Here is an 18,710-nt window from a genome sequence, read left to right as displayed (position 1 = left end):
ATTCCTTACCCACATAGCACACGGACGTCCACAGGACATCTGAGATTGATCCGCAATGGACAACGGGACATCCCAGTATCATCCGAATTTGCTCCCGGGACATCCATAGGACCTCCGCGAGATACCCAGATGTTTGCTAATATCCCGGATAACGGGATATTCAACGGGACCTCAAAGGGATTTCTACTGGTAAGTTGTGGGATATTGTGGCCCTAGATATATCTGGCGTGGGATTTCCCTGGAATCTCCTGTCGCATTCGGGGTGTTCCGTGGACAACCTATTTGAAAATCCTTTAGGACATCCCATGCAGAACTTCCATGGAATGTCTACTCATTATCCCAATAATCAGAGAACTATGTAGGATAATTGGGACAAAAATGGGACGTCCTAGGTTCGTCGTGTGTTATGTGGGTTACCTTCGTGACAAAAGTACTACTATCTTCAAATTTCACGTTAATACCTATAGTAGTATGAACTGGTCGATGATGAATCACACACTTCCACTTTTATATAATAGTATAAATTGACTTATCTAAATTAAAATGTTACGTAATTCTGATAGTCCATTTTTTCGTTGTAATATACCATTCTATTTATTATTTTAATACTGAAATGTTATTCCTCACATATAGTATTAACTTGAAGCGAATAGAATGTCCGCCATGGTGTCCAGTGGGAAACTTATCTCAGTAGTACAATACATATTGACAAAAGTCACGTATCTAATGTCACAAACTCAGTAGACGTCCAACAAACAGGCTGAAACACCCAGTCATTCATGAAACAGTACGTTGCTGAACAAGGTCATGAAAGTGCACCATGAAGAGCACACAGTTACGATTTATCTTTTTTTACGAATTGAAACTGGGGCATTGTGCCGAAAAGAGAATAATACAGCTGTTTTGATATGCTGTCTACCATATGCACCGGCCGTAAATGCACGAGGCTTTGTCCTCTTGGGTTCCTCAACCAGAGATGGAAGAAAACACAAGGAAAAGTGTCGCACTAGCTAAAAGGACAGAAATATATAACCATGGGTCCCTCTGGCTGGGGGACAGTGGGACGTGTCCTCTTCAATATTGTGTGTAGCAGATGAAAATGATCACAAACTATTTAGATCTATATGGAAGAAGTAATGAAATATGTACACAAATTAATAGTACATGTGCTGTTAAGTATTAAGTTTGTGTGACTGAAATGTCTGTGCGATGTGTGCCGCTTTCAAAGAAGAAAATAGAACTACAATTTCTGATTTGTTGAAGTAGTCGCGGCTGCAGCCACACACTTTTATCGGCTCAACCAAATGACTCTATTCCATGATGAAAGAAACCTGGAGAAGTTGATGGCGAATTAAGAAGGGAAATCGACAAACTCAAGGAAATACACAGTAAACTTAAAGGTGGCGAGTGGAATTAAAACTGATAGAGAAATGTGAAAAATGTATATAGAGATTAATTCCACACAAATCGAAAGGTAGCACGAGAAATATTATTATGACAGTGTAGAAACTAAAGTTCTAAAGGTGGAAATGAGGCTTCAATGAGCGAATTGCAGCTTGAGGAAGATGGAAATAATACATTAAGAAACTATGCCAGCAAAACTAAACTGTGTATTTTAGGCATTGCAACGAACAATGAAGTAAACGAGAATTGCAAATGAACTACAATGCTGAGGACAAGTTCCAACACACACAGCGAGATGAAGAACAAAAAGTAAATAAATAATACGTATATCACCTATTGAGTTTATTAAGAATACAGAAAAAAGGGAGAAATAAATATTCGGAATATGTTATCAAATGCAGCGACTCGTCATCATAAGACCTTTTAGAGAGAGTTTAAATTTTATTAACATGAAATATGTGAGAACTAACAATTACACTGGCGAAAATCAGTTTAAGAAAATCGAGTAGGAATTCATGGGCTTGGTTCAAAGTTGCAGACAAGAATAAAGCGGTGGTAGATTCTACTGTTTTCAACATGGCAGGGCCAGAATTTGTGGGGGGAAGGAGGCAACTGCCCCCAGGGAAGCTCCCCGCCGTTCGAGGGGGGCACTTTAAAACAACATTTTCCTACTCCATATACGATACGAACATGAAATTATAAATGAAGCATCAAACAGGTTCACTACATTACATAAACAAAACAGCACACAAAAGGTCAATAAAACAAAAATGAGTCGTGGGCCCTTTTCAGTAAAAAAATATATACTATTAGGGGCCCTAGAAATAATATTTATTCGTATGGATTTGAGATTTGTCAATATTGTCCCTTTAATTAATTTGTCATGTATGGAACGGACCCAGGGGCGTAACTAACGTCCCGCATACCTTGCTGTGTGGAAGGGCCCCAGGTTCCGGGGGTTCCATAGAGAGTAAGAGGAAGATGGATAGAGGGGCCCAAATAGGGGGGCTTTCCCCCAACACAAAAATTCTAAGCTACGGCGCTGCAACATGATGCTCATGGAATGTCCTACACATATTATACAGTGTGTTTAAAACACACACAGTACTCGCCTTAATAGGATATGTAACTAAGCAGTAGGGTGGAATGAAAAAGTCAAATTTTTCGAGTATTGAATTCTAATAGGAGATTGACTTCATAAATTTTCCATGCCATACTCAGGAAGTTGAAAGATGTGTCGACAAGAAAGCAGAGAAGGGTACATTAGAGCAAATTTGCTCTCAAGACTCACAATGCCAAAATTTGATTTAAAAATCTGAATTTAAGACATCCTTGAGTAAATCAACATAATTCAGCACACCCTAATTGGTCGGAGAGTTGACTAGGATGTGGGTGAAACTCGAATTGCAGCCACCTCCTCGTGATGAGTTCTGGGCCATTAAAAAAAATGTTGACAGATGGGCGAAGAGCTGCAAAATCCTTATGAAAATAAAATTATATAAAATCACTCACATTAACGAATTAATAACAAGCATGCCCTCACACAACTAATATAAAGTACTTAGACGCTATAGAAATAAAAAAAAAGTAATTTGCATATTTCTTGCGTAAAGGTAAATTTTCGTTTTTTTTTTTTTTTTTTTTTTTTGTCAAAATATTAGGCCGTTTACGCGAACTGAATATCCAAAGTGTGATTATTTTTCGTTATTTTAGCATTGATTAGCAAGCAAATACGCAACTTTTGAGTCTTTTTAGTTTTGTACTCAAAAATTTGATTTCTTTCGCATAAAGATAAATTTTGGTGCTTTCTGTCATTTTTTCAAACTTTAAAGCGTTTGCGCGAACTGAAGATCCAAAGTGTGATTTTTTCATTAGTTTTTCATTGATTAGCATGCGAATACGCAACTTTGGAGCCCTTTTAGAATTCGATACTCGAAAATTTTATTTTTTCGCTCCACCCTACTAAGCAACCACGCAAGAAACTAGAAAGGGGTACGAAAAGAAAATGATTTAATATCAATATCCCCTGACACTTTTAATGAATTCTTTGTAAGTAGTGCTAAGTATGTAAATGGTAATACAAGCAATATCCCTAAGTCCACAGAAAACGGTGTTATAGACTTTAAATGTATTCTAAGTTCATGTAGAAATCATACTAGTAACTTGACATTTAAATGGACAAACGTAACACCTGAAGCAATTTTGTCAGTGGTTCGTAAGTTTAAGACATCTGGTAGCGAGGATTATTATGGGTTTACTAATAGTACAATTAAAAACATTATAGACGTAATAGTGGAACCCCTTACACACTTAATTAATTGGATACTAGTAGAAGGAGTGTTCCCAGATTGTCTTAAGATTGCGGTTACTATTCCCATACATAAAAAAGGGGACAAAAACTGTCCCAGCAACTATAGACCAATATCTCTCGTACCAATTGTATCAAAAATTATTGAACATTGCATGAAAGAACAACTAACTCTGTACTTTGAAAATAACAAACTCATTAACTGTGCACAATATGGGTTTCGGAAAGGTATGTCCACAATTAAAGCTGTTGAAAAGGTTGTATCTGAGATAATTGATGCCTTTGAAAACAGTTCATTTGCTTGCGCAACATTATTAGATTTAAGTAAGGCTTTTGATACTGTTTCACATGAAATATTGATTCAGAAATTACAGTATTATGGGATCAGAGGAACTGAGCTCCTATTGATCAGGTCTTATCTTGAAAGTAGAAAACAAGTTGTGTGTGTACAAAATAAACAGTCAAACGTACTTGATATATTAACAGGAGTGCCACAGGGAAGTGTCATTGGACCTTTTCTATTTCTGGTATATATTAACGATTTACCTGACTACGTATTAGAAACCACTGTTATGTATGCCGATGACACTACATTTATAACGAAAGAAAATAATATCAACGCAATACACACAAAAAATAATAAAGCAATAGATAAATCTACTGTTTGGCTGTTCCACAATAAATTACATTTGAATCATAATAAAACAGAGAAGTTATACTTTCATCTCAGCAGCTCCACAACTGATACAAAAGAATGCTCCTCAGTCAATCTATTAGGGATATACTTAGATACAAAATTAAATTGGAATGTGCATACTATGCAACTTTGTAAAAAATTATCAAGGGCAGTATATGTGTTACGTAAATTAAAAATATCTGTAAGTAAAAGTCTATTAATCACTGCATATTATGCTTTCTTTCACTCTCATCTTTCGTATGGCATACTATTATGGGGTAATTCTTCCGGGGCACAAACAGTATTTAAGTGGCAAAAAAGAGCGATAAGAACGATAACAGGAATTCCAGAGAGAGAATCTTGCAGACATTTTTTTTAAAGATTTTGGAATAATGACCATCCCATCCTTGTACATATTATCGTGCCTTATGTATATCAAAGAAAACTGTACAAATTATGTTACTCGAAGTAGTGTTCACTCACACAATACAAGGCGCAAAAATGAAATAAATATTCCCCATGTGCGGCTGTGCAAAACTCAAAATAGTTATAAATATATAGGGATGAAATTGTATAATCTGTTGCCACTCAGAGTGAGAGAAATGGAGATTAAACATTTTAAATGTTTTTGTAAAAAGTGGCTCTTAGAAAAGTGTATATATAGTATTTCAGAATTTCAGGAAGAAATTTCAGGATTAGAATAGAAAAGTAGTACTAGGTAAAATATAAAATATTGTATTGATTAATTAAAATTGTAAATATTACATGTACGCAAACTTAAATTTTGACGTTGTCTATTACATCATCATGTTGTTTAACGACAATAAATTATTCTTATTCTTATTCTTAAAGATGCTGCATGTCTGGGCGATTGTCGTTGCCCATCTAATGGTATATGGACGCGTGTTATGCTGCTGAAGATGTGTCGACATAAGATCGATTATGTAATTGACAACACCTCGAAGGTACTACGTACTAATGCTATTCCCTTGAATGAAGGCGAATATATAGCTTATTTTAACGTCCCTTCCCTTACGAAGTACCAAAAAGTGTGTGTGTGTGTCCTATATGAGAAATGTGAACACGCTGTATTTTCCTGCTCACCTACAAGTTCATATACGAGCATGTCATGAAGATACGACGTCACTGTGTCTAAGATAGAAATTACTCTCATCACTGAATACCATCAACCTCTATTTCCCTTGTCACTGCATTCTATCAATATCGCCGAAAACATTTTTGATGACGAGCAGGCGTCAACAATAATTGTGCAAAAGAAACTTGGGATAGTTTATCAGTCATCAACGATCAATTGTTTAGTGTTCCTGCACTCACATCTTAACCATGGTAGTTCTGATTGCACTAGCGGTCACCGTCCTGTCAGGGCGGTGCGAATGATCCTTCTTTCCAGGAGCTTTTCGGTACGTCGCGGCAGTGGTGGATCCAGAAATTGTTTTGAGGGGGGTTGGAACAAAATAATTTAGAAAAACAGTGGAATTCAGTTTTGCTGTTCAAATTTGATAGAGTAATATACACTCGCATATAGTTAAAAAAAAAAGTTTAGTTCATGGAACCAAAGAAGTGGCGTTACCCGATATTCTACCTAATTTATTTAAAAGCTTTATTTTATTAAAATTGTTACATTGTTCAATGTACCTCATTGTAATTTTTTTTCTGTGTTCTTAATGAGCTAGGATTTAAAAAAATCTTCGGTAGATACATGAAATATTTTGTAACAAAGAATACATATCACAAACTTCACGACAAAACAGAAGTAAAAAATACAAAATTAATATATCTTTGCTTCAATCATACAGAAATTGCAATCTTCTGGAATGCAATTGGGGTTGTCTTTTACAACTTAGTTCGCGATTTGGCTGTTAAGGCCATCGACTCTCGTCATTGAAAAGACTAGCAGTTAATATCTAAAGCCAAACACAGGAAGCCCGAATCATCCATTTCCATAATTCAGATAAAAACTTATTTATTACTTCAGCAAAATTCTCAGCATTTTTAGTGTGAATGACTTCAAATTCCTCTTGCTCCAATATTTCGGGTGGGGCTTCAGCCCAAAAGCCCCCCTTTAAATCCGCTACTGCGTCTCGGGAGTATTGCTGCTGTGAGAACCCTCCGTTTCCCATCGTGTATAGTACCGATGGATTACTGAAATGTCATGACCAGCGTTAGTGGCAGTTCAACTGAATAAACACCGGTCCTCTCACATTCTCAATATACGGCTACACCTACACTCGAAGACAGCTGTACAATAGGCGTTCGCTGGCGTCTTCCTGGAATTGGAGATATACGTGTACAATGTGATCATGCTTATCTATGATCTCGTTGTCCGAATATTGATACCACATGCACTCTATACATGGTGTTTCAAAACAACACTGACAATGTTTGGTAGGTGTTTTCTGACATGAAGATAAGATAAAAACTACTAAGTTTAGAAATGAAAATTGCTATTACGCTGCCTGCACAGAAAAGAATTCTGTTGCTGCAAAATAGCACACGCCCATGTAGCTCAGGAGTAGTGATTTCAGGGAGTGGTTCATGGAAAATTTGATCCCAGAGATACGAAATTTCCAAGGCTTATCTCCGATCATGCTCAACGCGAATTTTCATCAATTTTGCAGCACTGTCTTTACCCATCGTATATTGTGAGTCTCTTAGGAGGAAATTTCATAAAATCACACTGGTCAAGAAGTCTGTAACAAAAAAGAATCAAATTGGAGTGTTCTATTTCATCTTCCCAAGTAACCAAAATGGTCGGCAAAACGTTGATTTATGGTTTTCACTTTTTTTTGCGTAAAATAACTTTGGGACATAAAACATTCTCTGATAGTAAAAATCGTTAATTTTAACGAACGGATTTTAGTTTTAATTAAACTATAATCTATGATTGCTTATTTCGTTGAATTCAATCAACCAATATTCACCGCATGACCAACGATTATTTTTAGTAGTTAAAAATTGTCAACTGGTTCCTTTTCAGCTGAAAATTGGTTGGTTGAAAACAACTGTGGCGAATCAGCCATCATCAATGTCGGAGAACCGCTGAAAAACAACGATCACAACTAAAAGCCAACCGTTCGCCAACACTCACTTCGGTTTATAGTCCAGATATAACGCTATCCGATTACCGTTTGTCTCGAACCTTATAGTTGTTTGTAGATTCGTACCACTTCCGAGCATCGGTCCAAGTTGCATGGTCGCGGCACCATTTGCGGTGTGCGAAAGCGATATGGTCCCTGATGAGCGGTTTGGCCCGTGCAACACGACCCCGTAAGTTCATGTCATGTAATTTGCGGCAGACTGAGATTGTCGAAACAGGGTGGGGGAGGTGCTGATTGAGTTCCTCCGTCACTTGCTCCGCAGTGGCACAACGGTTCTGCGTGACAATGCGCTTTAATACCCGGCGTGACCTGTCACTCATGATTTTCTTCCGCCCACTGTTCCGCTTCCCCGATGTGGTTTTCCCGTGTGTTGTGTAGGCCTTCATCACCTTCCACACTGTCTCACGCGACACACCTAACATAGTAGCCACCAGTGGTGTAATGCTAGAATTTTTGGTAGGTATACGCTCGATCGTTTTCAAACCTATAGCGTATACGCAAGAGTACTTGGCGTATACGCACCCCAATATACGCTCATTCTTTCGTAAATTTTGGATAGGGCACATACTAGTTCCTAAGTGAAGTCTTGACCCGACCAAGGTAGGTCCTATAGTTTTGGAGCTATGAACCTTTAAAATTCATTTTTTCATGATTTCGGCAGCCTATAACACGTAAACGATGGGGTTTTCGCCCTATGTTTATTGGAGCTTTTTTGTTTGTTTTACTCTCAGGAATCACTCCTCAGCTTTTGCACAACGAATTTAGCGAGATACTATATTATATATAAAGGAGATGTATTTTAATTTTACATGCTGACTGTGAGCTGTTTGAATTCGAATAAACGAAATGTATTCAAGAAGCCTTGGACGCTTGCGGGGCTGAAAACATTAAAAGTGACCTTTCGTTTATCAATACTCATTTCAGTTCAATTTCAAAGATAATAACGAGATTTGAAGAGCGATAATTAGGACTTTGCAGTGCATTTGAGATGTTTGATTCAATAACGAAACAGACGCCAGCAAGATCAATCGGACAAGCATTTCTTCAAAACTCACATTCAATAGACGCGAAAAATCCAGACATAAAATTCTTGTTTAATGTAGTGTTCCTGGGAACAACGACGCACGAATTTCAGATTTATCGGCAGGTAACATTGCTTTTTTGAAATACTGTCCCTTAACGACCCGTGACACGGAAAGAACTTTTCGATGTACACGACAAATGCAGGCTTTTGCAAGAAAACCCCGAAAACTACACAGTTGTGTATTGTAGCATGAATGCATGATAGTTATACACCAAGTATAAGGTAAACGCGCTGGATTTCGACAGGTTAAGGACCTTTTTCAAAATCAATCGCCTATTGTGGCCATAACATTGGTCGGTATTGGCCCATTTCTTTCCTTGAAATGTATAGTCTCTTCTAATACTAAAAGTCACTTCAAGGCTCAAATGTTAATGTTAGAGATTTTTATGAAACTGGAACTCGCCAATGGAACCCGAATTCGACACACTTCGCCTGGTTTCGACAGTTGCGGTACCTGAATTCGACACCTTTAATTATATCCATGTAAAACATTAAGTCTGCATTATTAGTAATAGTAATCTCTTCTCGGCTTCAAATATTGTTTTATTATTATGCAGAAATAATCAGACGGACAAAAGAACAGAACTTTCTGAACTGAGTAGTTACTTCGATGATCCTCAATTCGACAAGCTGGAACCTGATTTCGACATCCCATGTCGAACTGAGATTACAAGTATCGGAGAATTATGCAACAAATAGCTTTATGAAAGACTTTGAACATACAGTACTTGTACGTTTAGATATTCAGCTCAAATTATATTTGCACTACTGAGCATGAATTCGACTACCTTGTCGAAATCCGGTTCACGTTACAAATAAAGGCTCGTGTTTTCGACAACCCCCCGTTCATGTTATATCACAACCTTTGTCCTCACAGAAGAACACAAAACGCACTGATTGAAACTCCTTTACAATATTAAAGTACTACTATTTGCTTGAATCAAACCTAACTTTAATAAAAATCTTCGGAAAATAACTTGCAGTCTTATGTTTTCCTTAAGATTATGTGTTTTTTCTCGAAGAGTGTGTCACACACACAACAATGTACTTCTTTTCTCCATACATTTGACTCATCTACTGTAACCGTGCTTTTGACACGAGAAAAGACACTCCCATAATGTTGCCACTTCTATTCACGATTGCAGGGATGACATCTTAGCTTATTTCACAACATTTAAGCACAGGTATATCGAATTTAGGTACCTGTCGAATTCAGGCGCGTTTACCTTATGTAGTTCAAGTAACAACTTTTTTCTCTAAAGATAATAAAATTTCTTATTTAACTTTAGCGTTTGAGTAGTGCATATTTACAATTTTTAGTGCATATCTGCATATTTTCAGTGCATATTTTCGTGATTTTTAGCGCATATTTGCATGCATATTTTGCCGTTTTTTAGTGCATATCGATCCGAAGTCTAATCATGAGACTAATTACGAACCGTTGTGACTTTAGGTTAAAACTGCTTAAAATATGGAGTCTGAATGTAGTGGAAATGTCGAACTGTCAAAAGTGGAATATGGAGTAGTCAAAGTTCCTACAAGAGGATGAAAGCGAAGATCTATGAAGAAATGGAAACTTTTTATGATGACGGCCAGAATTGTTGTGTGACTGCAGCATGTCAAGGAGGAATTCAAGCAGCACCTCAAACAACCTGTGTAGACAATCACAGTCCTCCGCGACTTCCGACATGGACATAATACAAGGTTGGGTGACAGGGGCAAAACCGTTGATACGGAACAATAAGGCTTTAGCACGATGTCAATGGTGTAACGAAGGCACAATATGGACAGCTGGTGACTGGAAACGTGTGATATGGACAGATGAGGCATCATTCAAATTACGGGCTGTGTTTATGTATAACGGACTCCCAAAGAAAGGTATGATCCGCGGTTTTCAGTGGGTCCTCTACTGACATTACCGGTCGCGTCACTGCCCATGGCTACATCATCATTTTAGGGGATCATATAGATTCTATGGCCCAGAAGTTTCCGTCAATGGTGCATTATTCCAGGAGATAATGTGCCCAGTCACAAAGTTGGAGTTGTTGTGGTATGGAATGAAGAACGTCGGGGTGAACACCTCCTCTGGCCCGAACCTAAACATAATTTAAAATCTGTGGTCATTCTCCTCTCATAAATGAAAGAGAATACCGGTTTAAAAAAAAAACTGAAAAAAGTAGATGGAACATAATCTAATAACAGAATTTACCGGTACATCAGGAATTCGAGGAATTGTTTATAATAGGCCTTCGATTCAGTCCTAACCCCAACAAACCTTAGATGAAATTTATTTTATCCGGAGAGACGGTTGTTGAAATGTTAGACCACAATGAAAAATTAAATGCAGTCTTTCACTTTAACGCCCCATGAATACGCCCTTTAGGCCAAGGGAAATGGATGATAAAGCAAGTGAATCATAATGGAAGAATCAATGCAATGATATTGTGGGAGGAAATTCGTGTATCCCGAGAAAACCCACGGACATGATGCCCATTACAAACTTACTTGGCGAGTGATCGAACCAGGAACCCCACGCACCAGAAGTAAGTGCTCTAGCACTGAGCCACCGTGCCTCCTTAGACCAAAATGAGATGGAAAAGTTTGGATATGATTGTATTACCGCAATACATACTTGTTTAAGTACTCTCTACGTAACGACAGAAGACAAAAAATAAATAAAAACTTTTACTCTAGGCTTATGACTGACTTTAGGAAATGGTTTACACAACGTAACAATTGGTGATAAAGGCAGACAAAGTAACATACATAATTATACCATGACAAATGTACAAGAGGAAGGTTTTAGAGAAAGTGCAAGGTAGTTTGTATATCAGATAAGAGTCTACCCCTTTACAAGAAGTAGTGGTTAATAATAGTATAATCATTGTTAGATCAGATATTTTAGATGATGTAACAAGTAAAGCTCTAAAAATTTCTAACCCTGGATTACCCATAATTTATAGCCTACCAGAAATTCACAAAGCCGATGTTCTTCTCAGACCTGTTATTTCAGGACAACTTCATACCATGTACAAAGTAGCTCAATGGTTAGTTTAATATTTCAAAGATTTGATTATTCGCTGTTACACACTGAGTGAAGAATACTATGAAGTGAAACAACAAAACTGTAATCTAGTTAATGCCAATCATATCAATATCACATCAATTGATGCTAGTCCAAATGCACCCATTGGCTTTGGGAGGAGTTTGAAGAAAAATTATATAGTATTTAGGCAGTGACTTGCTCCTATATGACTTAGGTTGGGTATTACAATGATTGTGGATTTTCAATAGAATATACTTTCCTTACTTCCTGAATAAAGAAAAACACAGCTTTCTTACAAGGCTGGCTAGAATATTTATTATAAAAAATTAAACTAGAAATGTAACGGTTTCGGAAGTTTAGCACTTTCTTCCTCAGACTACACTCTACAACTGAAATCAGAAATAAAATTATATACAATAAAGAAAGGAGATCATTGTTCTTTCCACCAATAAGGAATCACTACTAATTAAAAGTTCACTTTTCTTTTTATAGCACTACCTCTCCCTCCGGGGAGGAGCGTAAGTGCCTTTGACCTGTAAAATTTGATGAGTCCCAACATAACAAATAACTATGAACTAATAATAGCCGAAAACAGCTTTCTAACAATAAAATTCGTGAAAACAAGACCTTGGAAACACCTGCTTGAAATAAAGAGCTAAACAAAATAAAAATTATAAAGCTTGTGACCTTTTAAAAGCATTAACATCATGCAGAAAACCATAAGTAAATAATGAAACCCTAAAAATAAGTAAACTAACTAAATAAATAAATAAATAAATAAAAATATATAAAAGAATACATAAATCAAATTAAATATTATAGTGTCCTTATATTTTACCCTCTTCTTTCTCCGTTCTTCCTTTTGCAAAATGTCCTCCCACTCTTCATTAATACTATAACCACTATTCCAGTTCATAGCTTTATCTGCTACATCTTTATCCTCTTAGCTTCTTTCCACTTCCTAACCAGTTGTCTCCATTCATACTTCACTACCGTTGCTCCTTCCCAGTTCACTTCATGGCCGGTTTCACTGACGTGCTTCATGAAGGTAAAATATAAGGACACTATAATGTTTAATTTGCTTTATGTATTCTTTTATATATCTTTATTTATTTAGTTAGTTATTTACTTAATTTTAGGGTTTCATTATTTACTTATGGTTTTCTGCATAATGTCAATGCTTTTAAAAGGTCACAAGCTTTATAATTTTTATTTTGTTTAGCTCTTTATTTCAAGCAGGTGTTTCCAAGGTCTTGTTTTCACGAATGTTATTGTTAGAAAGCTGTTTCCGGCTATTATCAGTTCATAGTTGTTTGTTATGTTGGGACTCATCAAATTTTACAGGTGAAAGGCACTTACGCTCGCCCCTCGGGAGGGGGAGGGGAGGTAGTGCTATAAAAAGAAAAGTGAACTTTTAATTAGTAGTGATTCCTTATACAATGATCTCCTTTCTTTATTGTATATAATTTTATTTCTGATTTCAGTTGTAGAGTGTAGTCTGAGGAAGGAAGTGCTTTACTTCCGAAACCGTTACATTTCTAGTTTAATTTTTTATAATAAATATTCTAGCTACCCTTGTAAAAAAAAAAGCTGTGTTTTTCTTTATTCAAGATGGACACAAGGCCATATTGTCATAATATCCTTACTTCCATAATCCCTAAATTAAACAATGTGTTGGCAAAGAATTACTAAGTACTTAAAATATTCTGTTTACTTTTGTCACATATTTTACTTAAATATATGTAATTCGTAATTACAAAAATATAGCATTTAAGCCTTACTAAAGTAAGCTTACTATTCAAACAAAAGAGAGCCAAAAGTTGTATGACTTATGTAGTATTGCTCTTGCCTTGAACACATGGAATAAATAAATCACGCCGTGGACTTTTGGAATACTGTGAAACTACATAATGATTGACAGAAATTTTCTGTTCACGTGCCAATCGACTAACGTCTCTGGAATCTTATTACAGATAGAAACTGATCATTTGTTGAAGGTTGGTAGTATGAATCGATAATCAGTTCTATCTTTGAAATAGTGTGTGATCTGTTTTCGCATAGAAAGGAGTGACTTGGAGCACAACATTTTTGTTCACAGATATCCCTTCACCAGATCTAATCACCTACGAAGCTCTTTTTATTAAATTTCACCACTGGGGAATATACACAAAAGATTATAAATGACTAGGATACCGAAAATTATTGTCAAATTCGTACTTTCTGGGGTCACTAAGATCAATAGTAACACTCCCGACGCCATTCAAGTCCAACTTCAGCACTCATCAATCAAAGAGGGTTGGGGGCCTGAAAAATCACGTCCAAAATGACCGGTATTTGTGTCGAATCCATAGTTTTTGGGACTGCTAAGCTGAATGACAACAGTCCTTACGACATTTGAACTCAAGTTTAGACAAAATGGGCCATACACTCTATCGGTCACGAAAGTCACAAAATCAGAAAATGGTCATGAAAGTCTGGAAATTTAGCTTTTGGGTCACGATTTTTTTTTAACTGTTCAAATGTAAGTACAGATTGGAAAATTTTATTCTATAAAACGTCAAAGTTCACCACCAAAAATGTCTATGATCAGCTTTAGACGCTACCAAATCGCAAGCAAAGTAAGTTTCTATCGCATGGATGAAAATTCGGCGTAATCCCCACCCAAATTCGCTCTTGAAAAATATTAGGAAATTTTATGATTTGGTAAAGAAAAGGTCACGAAAAAGTCACGAAATTTCATTTTGGGATTTTAGTAGACACCCTGACATAGCAACTTGTTCGAGACTGACAAGGGCAACAGAGTATGCATTGCTCTTCGTACAATTATTGTATATATATATATATATATATTTCATTTTTTAAGGAAATAAGGAAAAGCTGCCCCTGTCGATATGAATTATATATATATATATATATATATATATATATATATATGTGTGTGTGTGTGTGTGTGTGTGTGTGTGAAATTCATATCGGCATGGGCAACTCTTCCTAATTTATTTCATTCATTTGTTTGCCATAAAAAATGATAGATTGTATATACCTTATCCCCCCCCCCCCAGTGCGAAAAACAGTATTTTAGCTAGTTATTAATAAGTTCGAACAACCAAATTGGAAGGAGTCCACGTTTCAATAAACCTGAAACTGGAACTAATCACAGTGGGATTTTTGTAGGAAGTTTACTTTTTTATTGTGATGACCTATTCGACATCTTTTGAGTGTGTATATACGAAGAACATTTCAGTTGGTATTTTGAGCAATCTTAGAACATAGTAAAACGTGAACACTTTCTGTGAGAGAAATTCATAGAATCTTATATGATGATGAAACTGAACTGGATGATTCTGATGCAGATCCTGATTTTTAATTATTTACTGACCATGATAGTAACACTGAGCTTGGTGAAGAAGATAAGAGTGAAGAATTGTTATCTGCTGCCGCTGCTGAGAAAACTCCACCCACTCCGCCATTAGATAATTATCTTGCCAATAATGAAAAATTAAAAACACTTTACCCCCTGGTAATCAGTACATTTTAACATAGGTGGTGCATTAGGTTATGTTAAATAAACTTGTGTCTTATCTATAACAACATTTAAGCAAGTATTTATTTTTTATAATTTTCTAGAAAAGCTCATATAATTTACTAACAAAGATACGTAAACAAAAACATTTTTAAAAAATAAGCAAAACACCAGTTTTGATCTGAAATGTTTTTTTCTGTTTTAAAAATACTTGTAATTACATAAAAGTATGTGTTTATTTTTAAAAATTTCGGTTACAAATTAATTATGCAGTTTTATTTTCTTAGGTCTCAGACCCAGCCCGACCATTTATGAAACTTTTTTCCACCAGACCACTGTAGGGTTAACTCGCAGCGGGAAAAAATTCGATCAGTGTAGAAAATGTTGCAATCAGAGGCCATGCTGCAAGGCTGTATGGACTTAACTTAGAAGTATATTTCCTATGCCGTGACTCAAAACATAGGATGGGATGAAGAAATCTGAAACCATTACAGTATTTTGCTTGTTTCTCACGAATCTGTACTTCAATTAAGCAATGCAACTAAATAACACAAATATCGAAGTCGTAATACAAAACACTGTAATACTGACAGCTACCAGCCAAAAGTGGGTACAAGTTAAATGTTCCTTTGTCAATAACCTCAGAGAATGAGCTAATTATTATATTTTTCAACGAACTTGATAAGTTCGTTACTGAATTCCCTATGTTTGTGTGTGTGTGTAGGTGTGTCTGTTATTTATGATTTTTTCAATTTTGAGCTCTCCAGTCGATAGAGTATCAGAAACTATCTGAGGAAGTGATGGAATTTCTCGCGTCAATCTTACTGTTCTCGGCATACTGGCCAAAAAGTTGCCGTTTCCGGAGATTTAACGAGCTATATCTCGGGAACAATAGGTTAGAGAAAGATGATATTGGTGATGATCAATACCTAAGAGATGGTGAGTACCAAATAGTAATCGGTGGCCATTGTCCACCAGTTAACATCGGTACAAAAATGTTTACCATCCTCTTATGTTTTGATTAACAGAATTACAATCTCTTTATGTCTTTCCGTTACCGAGATATTGGCAAAAAAATGGTTCCGACTTTGGGAGATTTAAGGTGCCATATATCGGGCACCGTAAGTCATAGAGAGATCATATTGGTGTTGATCAATACCTATGAAGATGGTGAACATTTTGGTACCAAATAGTAACAGGTGGCCACTGGTCAACTGGGTACCGTCCCCGAAATATTGGCCAAAAAAGTTCGAATTTCGGAAATTTAAGAAGCCATTTCTCGGGAACCGTAAGTCATAGAGAGATTATGTTTTGCGAATTTTTGCGAGAAACAGAAGAAAGCGCGGATAAAATATTTACTTTTACATGTAGGAACAATTATAATTATCTTTTCCGCTTCATCTCTCTATTCGTTTTGTTATATCTGGCAATGCTCTTGGAGCATTTTGAACTTTCTTTTTTAAATTTTATTTTGACATAAGTAGAAATTACATTATATAAATGCACTTAACAAAAGTACGTGGATGAAAAAAAATGTTTTTTTCTAATACATGATCAGTACACTCATTTCACTTTATAGTACAAAAAACTGCATTCCAAACCATTTGGAAGTTTTTGTCGAAAAGACATGTAGAGTTTGTATACCCCATTCCATTTCTTTCTTCTAAACAGACACAGTAGTATGTATGTTAGAATACTGTTGAGAGAAAGATCCAAAGTAATTAACTTATGTAATATTCATACATAAAGGCTTAACACTTGAATTTTTACCATTATTATTCACTTAAACTATCTCTACAACCTACGGAACCCGGAGGTTCAATACCGCATTCACAAAAGCTCTCCATTGACTTTTGTTAAGCAAACTGGATTCAGTTTCTATTTTGTATTCCTATATTTGTGAGATCCATCTTGATATTGTCCTTCTATCTGCATTTAGATCTTCCTACTGGACGTTTTCCGACTGGATTTGCTGTTAAAGTTTTGAGATAGTTCCTAATTTCATTCTTGCTACATCACGTGAGCCTTCTAAACTTGACTAACAACGTTTGGCAAACGGGGTAGATTACGCAGTTCCTCGTTCTGAAGTTTCCGCATTTCCGTTCCCCTTGCGTCCGAATATTTGCCTCAGTATTTTGTATACTCAAGTACTTTCAGTTTGCGTTCTTTCAGAGTTAGCGACCATGTTTTGCAACTATACAAAACAACAGGTGTGAATGTCATTTTATATATTTTAAGCTTAAAAATCATCGACAAAAGATTTTGAACTGAATAAAATACGAATTCTCTGCTTACAGTCGATATTTTAATTTCTTCGTAGATATGGTCTGATCGATTGGTCTGTTAATATCAATCCTAGATATTTGAAAGTATCACTTTGTCTCTAGTATTGTTTGATATATTGACGTATCCATAATTTGTAGTATTACGATCCCGGCGAATTTTCACTTATTTAGTTTTCTCTGAATTTACTTTTAAATCCATGTTCCTGCAAGCATTTATTAAGAGCTCCACATTTATTTCTATTGTTCTTCTATCATAGTCTATTAGATTTGCTTGTTATTCACCTAACAATACAAATAATTTACTTTAATTTACAATTTACTGTATTTCAATTACATTTACATTTCATAATTTCAGCTGAATGTATATAAGACAAGTTAGGTGATTTTTTATTTTCACTACACTTTTTACTGATGTGCACCCAGGCTAAGAAATATTAGACAACTATAATTTTACCTCGAACAAAATAGTCATTTCAGTATCAAAATGGGAAAAATAATTTTGATAATACTCTTAGATAACTTTAATATCAAATGCTTACTATTTTATCTTTTTTTTTGGCTGATCATTGAGTCTCGGAGAAAATTTATAGACACCTGTTTGCCATTTACTTGAAGATAACACTATTATATATATTTTTTTCCAATACATGATCAGACCTTTGTAGACTCTATACATGCATCATACACAGTGTTACAATGCAAAAGATGTAAATACATATTCATTGATGGTAATATTCATTTACACTTAAGTCAATGAACTAACAAGAAAAATAGATGAATTGTTTAACAAACTTCCAAATCAGCTTGGAAAAGGTCGACGATATTAATAGACCGCAGCAAGATATCAAAATGGATGCTAGAATCTGATCGCAAGCACCACAAAATGATATCCAACTGGCTCCATTTTCTCTGTGAAGTGTGTGCAAATCATACATACATTTCTAACAATTCCAGTTATTCTAACACACACACACGGAATTTTGAGAGAGATATTTTCTCGGTAAGCATGATTCATCGGTTACTCAAGAGTACTGTGACGTCTGAAACTTCTTCCAAACACAATTTCTTAAAAGAATCATATAAAGACGTAATATATGGACAAATGAAGAAATAAAATGAGTTCACAAACACTAGCCAGGAAAAGCACTTTATTTTTTAAGAATAATGTACTTTTAACTAGTACATTTACCAAATTCATGGTTTTCTATTTAGCCAACCACATGAAGTTTGATATATTTTGCATCATAGAGAACTACTTACGTCAT

General features: G+C 35.7%; 1 protein-coding gene across 1 annotated transcript in view; it reads right to left on the bottom strand.

Moving 5' to 3' along the window:
• AsnRS (asparagine--tRNA ligase) overlaps positions 1 to 18,710 on the bottom strand; it is a 129,956-nt gene that overhangs the window by 68,453 nt on the left and 42,793 nt on the right. The gene's annotated exons all lie outside the window — the stretch shown is intronic.

This window comes from Thermobia domestica, chromosome 12 (genome assembly GCF_964235325.1).
Source record: "Thermobia domestica chromosome 12, izTheDome1.hap1.1, whole genome shotgun sequence".
Taxonomy (NCBI): Eukaryota; Metazoa; Arthropoda; class Insecta; order Zygentoma; family Lepismatidae; genus Thermobia; species Thermobia domestica.
The sequence above is the reverse complement of the archived record's forward strand: the minus strand, read 5'-3'. Positions and strand labels throughout refer to the sequence as shown.